Source organism: Diorhabda sublineata, chromosome 1, assembly GCF_026230105.1.
Source record: "Diorhabda sublineata isolate icDioSubl1.1 chromosome 1, icDioSubl1.1, whole genome shotgun sequence".
Lineage (NCBI taxonomy): Eukaryota > Metazoa > Arthropoda > Insecta > Coleoptera > Chrysomelidae > Diorhabda > Diorhabda sublineata.
The window spans coordinates 44,993,442-45,000,458 of NC_079474.1; positions in this window are offsets into that span (position 1 = coordinate 44,993,442).

Genomic DNA, 7,017 nt, shown 5'->3' on the forward strand with positions numbered 1-7,017 from the left:
AAGATCCATCGGAGAATAAGTCGTCTGTATGGGGAAAATTTCATGAGTGATTGTGTTGTGCGTGAATTGTGTCGAAATTTTAAAGATGGCCGTAATGATGTGCATGATGAAGGGGGCCAAGAACGCAAATCTGTCGTTTCGTATGACCTGGTTCAACGATTTAACAGAATGGTTAAGGAAAACCGCAGAATCACCATTACTGCTTTGTCTTCGGAATTTTCAGGATTTTCAAGTTCTGTTTTGTACTGAACGGTAGCAGATTTCTTTGAAGACTGGATTGAAAAGCTTGTGCACAGATATGACAAATGTCTCAATCTCTTCAGTGATTATGTCGAAAAATAACCGTAAGTCCTCGTATGCATATGAGGTTACAGGATGTTTCCCGAATGTAGTATAACGAAATAAACACCTAAGACAAGACAAGGATCAAAGACACTAATAACAAAGCAACCATCAGTCCTAAAATGACAAAGAACATCAAAACCGAAACAACTTTTGAAAGTTACAGATATGAAAATTCCCACGCGGATCTTTGGAAAAACACTAGATTGAGAAAGAAGCGAAAACATCACAGCGTAAGAAACAAACGAATCAACGTATAAATCGAATGACAGACGATAGAGTGGTAAAAGAAAACAAATGATAAATCTCCAATTGGAAGACGAAGTAGAGATCGACCACGAAAGAGGTGGAATGATAACCTACAGCCAGGATGAAGATTTTTACACACTTTGATTATTTCGTCAAGAGGATCTCTCGCTGGAATTTCCTTCGAAATTAGATTTTGTGTTTTTATTATTATCATGTTGTTGTTGGTATCTTTAATTGGTTGATATTTTTCGATGCTATCTGTCTACACATTTTCTACGTATCCTATATAATGCTAAAAGTGACTCTCAACTAATATTACTTAAATTTGTTCAACCTAACTGAGCATAACTCAACTATAATGTAAAATGTGTGCGTAAAAAAATGAAATGTATGAAAATTATATTAGGATTAAATAGGATAGGAGGATTAAATTATGTTTTGTAAAAATTTTTTGCATTTTGATTATGATATACGAGTATGTCTTTTTAATTATGAATTCAGACAATAATAAAATTTAACTAGTTGTTTAATAATTAATAAAAAACAAATGGAATTTTCATTTCAATGCCGTACACAAATGTTGCACTCAAAAATAAGCAACAATAAAGATGGTATATACTATATAATATGGAAATATTCAAGTAGAGGAAAACACACTAAAATTGCTTAACTAGTAGTTTTATTTCATTTTCCTAGGATTAAATTAATTATATTTCATTTTTTTTTCTGAAAATCCAATAAATGTTGAGACTACATTGAGTTTTGATCATAGCAACTCAAAAAAAAATTGATACTCCGACTGCCCAGACGTGACTGTTTTCAATAAAAACAATAAAAACAAAATTAACGATATCGATTTTGTCAACGTCAGTACTATGTTTTTTGTTTGTTAAAAGAATATTTTCTCAATTTCCAATAACCGCACAACTAAAAGAAACCAAAAGATATGGTGGGATTATATTTTTTACGAGCTTTTCAATGACTCTACATACAAAATACCTTTGCATTTGAAAAAAATAATTGTATTGGAAACAAATATCGTCAACGTAAAATATATTCACATATTTCTATTATTTTATTTCGATCTTTCTCACAACTCTGTATAAGGATATTTTGTAGCTAAAATTTCCAAACTGCAGGATCAACGTCCGCAATTTCAAGGTCAATATTTACGTGTAATCTTGTGCAAATTGGTCAGAACTTACAAAAAAACCATATTAGGGTATAAAAAAATTTTTATGAATGGAAAATTACTGTTTGGCTAGCTCTAGAGATATAACAACAAATATGTGAACAAGAAGCCAAAGTTGAAATGAACATTCATATTGCTACGAACAAACTCGCAAAATGGGTCCTTAGACCAGCCCTGTCCAGTTACAATGGAATTTTAAAATTCTGTGAATTCACTTGGTGCCTTTAATCTGTTTTTTAGAATGGCGGACACACCTCTCATGAACTTTTTATTATAGAAGACAGATTATTACAATATTTCTTTCATATTTCTGGAAAGGCTGTTTATTTATTTCTTGGGTTACTTTTTTTTTTCTAGAACTTTGTGGAATTCGATTTGTGGTATATAAGTCGTAGTTAAAAGAACGAATTAGTGAAAATAATCACAGAAATTATTCAAGTGACATTTATAAGTAAATTATGTGTTTACGAAAAACGTTACAATATGAAACTTCTATGTTGCTTTTTCATGCAACCTGGTCGATTTTTCAAGAAAAATAACATTATCCAATTAAATAGAATACTTTATTCATGTTTACCTAAGAAATAGACTGATCTCCATAACATTTTAATTGGATTCTTTTTGAAAAACATCTAAAAAATATACTTTTAAATTAGTTTTGATTGTATTTTTTATTGGTTACAAGAAATTAGTCTCGAGAAATAAAAATATTTACTGTGATTGTAAAAAAAATTATAACTGATTATAGACCATAATAATTATGATTATTTTATTTTTATTACATATAAACTTTTGCCTCCTACTTTATTATTAAATAACATGTAGGTTTTACAAGTGGTAGATGACCAGCACCAAACTAAAATTCCATTATTTGTAATTATTATGATGAGGTATGTCTGAAAAAATGATTCTTAGAATCTACAATTGTTTAAGAAAATATTTCAAGTCGCTCCTGGGCGCTGGGACCACTTAAGATGCATTCTAGTAAGCGTTCACGGCATAAACCACCTATTTTATAATTGTTTCACACAGATGGCACCAGGTTGAATCATTTTTGTAGCAAAATTTCAGAGCCCTAGATGGATCTGCCAGCATGTCTATATAACAAATTTGACACAAAACTGGATAATTAAATGTTGGAACACATTTCATAGTTTCGATTGATGCTTCATTATGGTTGTGTTGTTCTCGTGTTTTTGTGCCCTTTTGAGTATCTAAGTATTAGATGTTAATTTTTTAAAAGGACTCTCAACAAATAATTTGTGTAACATTACGAATCTATCAATGTAATGCATTTATTTTTAAATACTCATGAGGATTTAGAACGTTGGAGCTGCATCTTTATAAGCTCCAGTTAACACAGGAATTAAAAGATCCCAACTTTGGAGCAAGGTTGGTATTTGATGAAGAAATGTTTGGTCGATTTTCCACTTTTGACAATCCCCTTTTTCAGATAATGCTCTTTTTCATTTAAATGGGTTCTTAAAACGACAAAATTGTCGTTATTCGTCCGAAAAAAATCCAAAAATGTAACATCAGAAACCTCTGCATAGTCCAAGAGCAAAGGTATGGGCAGTAATCTCAAGTAAAGGAATTATTGGCCCTGTCTTCTTTGAAGATTCATGAGGACGAAGCTTTACCGTAAACACCGACCACTATTTGCGATGTTAGAGGGATATTTGATTCGAGAACTTGCGAGATCAAAAATAACGAATACGAGAACTTGGTTTCAACAAGACGGAGTGACCTGTCAAACATCAAATGACTCTATAGCGGCTGTGAGACAGATGACAGACTAATTTATAAAAGAGATGATATACCTTGGCCCCCACGTAGCCCTGACTTCACGTATCTTGAATTTTTTCTGTGTGGACATCTCATACATAAAGTCTACATGAATAATCCGAGGGACATCAGTCAGCTGAAGGAAAATATCTGCCAGGAAATGGCAGTAATCACTCCAGATTTATTGACAATTGTTTTCACAATTAGAGTGCCGTCTTCGAGAGGGCCGTCATTTAGATAATCTTATTTTTAAAAAATAAACTTCATTTAATTTTTGTCTATACTTAATAAATGCACGTTCTATTGCGCCACCCTGTACATAACTGATTTCCAATTACCGTTTCACGGTATTTTTTGTAGGTACTGTCCATTTTCGCAAAGGACAGTCCTAATACTACTATACTACCAAACATGGAAATTATTTTCAAATTTTTGAGTATTTTCAGTACCAGATGGTATTGAAAATCTCGCTGTTGAATGGATTTGTCTTCAAAAACTCGTACTGAATCTTTATCATCTACATTTGCATATTGTTGGGTACTCCATGAATTTTTTTTAAAGATTCAAAATATTATTTCAAATTGTATTTGATTTATATGTTTATTTATTACACACACACACACACACACACACACACACACATATATATATATATATATATATATATATATATATATATATATATATATATATATATGTATGTATATATTAGCTGGGTGCCGTACAAGTGTTCGTTGAGACTACTTTACGACGACATGCTGGATTGAGAACTGATTTCGAATGGTGCTAGAATTCAATATAATCTTGACACCATAAGAAAACAGTACTCAAAACCAAGATGAGAACCGTAGAGCACCTGTAAAATATATCTTTCATCAGAGAATAGGAAAAGCAATTCATTTCAGTTAAAGATTTAAAAAAAAATGAAATTTTTTAATACAAAAAATGTATTAAGTATTAGAAAAAGTTACTTTCTACTAATAGCTTATTTTAATGCAGGAGATTAATAAAACCTAAATTCCCATGCAAAATCATCATTTTAAAATCTTATTACATAATAATCTAAATATGTACTAAAATTTTCATAAATATACCTGAATGTTCCGTATTTTCTTTGTCTCTTACAACCATAGACTATACCTAGAGAAAAATAAAAAAATGTTTAGACAGGTCAAGAGCACTGTGTCTCATAAGTTTTTTTCTATAAGTACTTCTTTATCAAAAAAAGCTACAAATTTTGTTAGATTCTAATTCCAAGTATCTCTTCTCAACAAATTATCGAAATACGATTATAGGTTTTTCCATTCAGTGATGAGGTCCAATTTGTGTATTCTCAACAATTTAGTTTCAACTTATTAGGTTCAGTCTATTGTGAATTCTACACTGTAAATTTTTTTTGTAAAATTACCATATGTTTTGCAAAACATATGGTAGTTGAAATTACGAATCGTTGTGTGTGAATTCAAATTATAACACAATTTGAGTAATTTTCATAGACAATTGAGAAAATTTACTGATACTAGATGTAATTTTATGATTTTTCAATATAAATCTTACTTGGAAAGTTATTATACTTAACAATGTTTGAAGATTATAAAAAATTTATAGATTTTGATTTACTATATTTTATTATTACGAAAACAGTTGTGAAGGAAACATTTGATAGATGGCGTTAGCTACGCCGTTTGCATATATGCTTGAGTTGAGCCTCTTATTTTTAAATAAATTTAGTGAGTTTCTGATTTAGAAGGAAGCGGCTATTTTATGTAAAAAAAAAACCTGGAATAAATCGCAACTATGTCATAATAGCTTGTCAGAAACAGATAGTAAATTTACTGAGTATCCCGAATCTTTGATTGAAATAACAAAATTATGTAGTAAAATTTCTAATCGAATTTTCTAGTTCTGCTTAATCAATTTTATAAAATGTTTTGTATTTTTTTCTGAATTGAATTTTTTTGTTTAGTAAGTTTACTAAATTATTGTGCATTAAAACTTTCTACACATTTTTGGTATGATTACCCCAAAAAAAATTTAACAGTGTAGTGTGAATATGGAAAATTCGGTTGAGCCACGTAAATTGTTGAAGACACAGTAAAATTAGTTAGTAAAACTACAATTTCCGGAGTTTTTAAGGAAGAGGAGTTTTGCAAACAGCAGCTAAATCCCCAGTAAAACCAAAATTTCTTTCTTTAGAAGAGAATTTCCAACAGTGGACAAAGTTCTTGCCACGGTTCAAGATGCAAGAAGGATAAAAAATAAATTTTCGCTGGAATTGTATGGAAAAGAAATTTTTTAATGACTATAAAATAGATGAAAAATCAAAGAAACAATACATTTTATTTAGGTGAAACATGTATCAAAGAGGGCATACACCACCGATCCTGACGTTCAAATATTATTTGTGATCCATTTTATTGTTCCAATACGACCACATCAAAGTCAAAGCGTGTACAGTTAACAAGTAGAATAAAGTAGTTTTAGAAAACGTCAAGTTTTATTTCTATACTAGTTAAATATTAATTACTAACCACCCAAGTTAAAAAAGAGGGTTAAGTATAATTTTTTCACGGTCCTTCGAGAAGGATTCAATAAAATAATAGTTATTGACCATCAGAAAAGGGGCGCAAATTGAAAAGTATGTTCACATCATCAGTTTATTGACTTTTAAATCTGCTTGTACTAGTCACTATGCTGATGGTTAGAACAAATAATAAATCTCTTTACTCAGATGTGTTTATTGATTTTGTATCTATGCTGATGACTTTAATGAATGATTAGAACAAATAATAAATCTCTTTACTCATTACTGTATAATAGTAATGGATAATGTAGGTTATTACTTTTAGGAAAATTGCCCACAACCAAGAGGCTAGAAAAAAATTTATAGAATTGGCTAAATTCAATTAATATTTCATCCAGATTCTCTGAGAAAAGATCAGAATTCTTTGTTGTTCCTTTCTTATAGAGAAATAAAAAATAATGAATTGATGAAATTGCAGAAAATTGTGGAATGACGGTGGTTGAATCACCACTATATCATTACGAGCTAAACACGATGAAACTGGTATAGGTACAGATGAAGGGATATGTTTCAAGAAAAAATGATTCTTTTGAAATTAATTGTGTCAAGCATTTGTTATCGGGGGCTGTAAATAATGTCTGAAAGTCTGAAAACTGAGAAAAAGTAGTAATGAATTGAAGAACGCTTCATTGTTTTAATACTCTCTTATTCATAAAAAATAGTTTTAGAGGTGTTACGGGATCTGAAAAAACTTTGTTACGGATTAGGTCCGGTAAAATTTCATGAGGTCATCAACTTAGAAATACTCTTTACGTATGATTATCCTGCAACTGACTCTTTTTGGTTCAATTAGAAACCAAGGAAATATATAAATAAGAAGAAAATAATTCATTGATTCGACATTTCGAAAACTACAATATGGTAA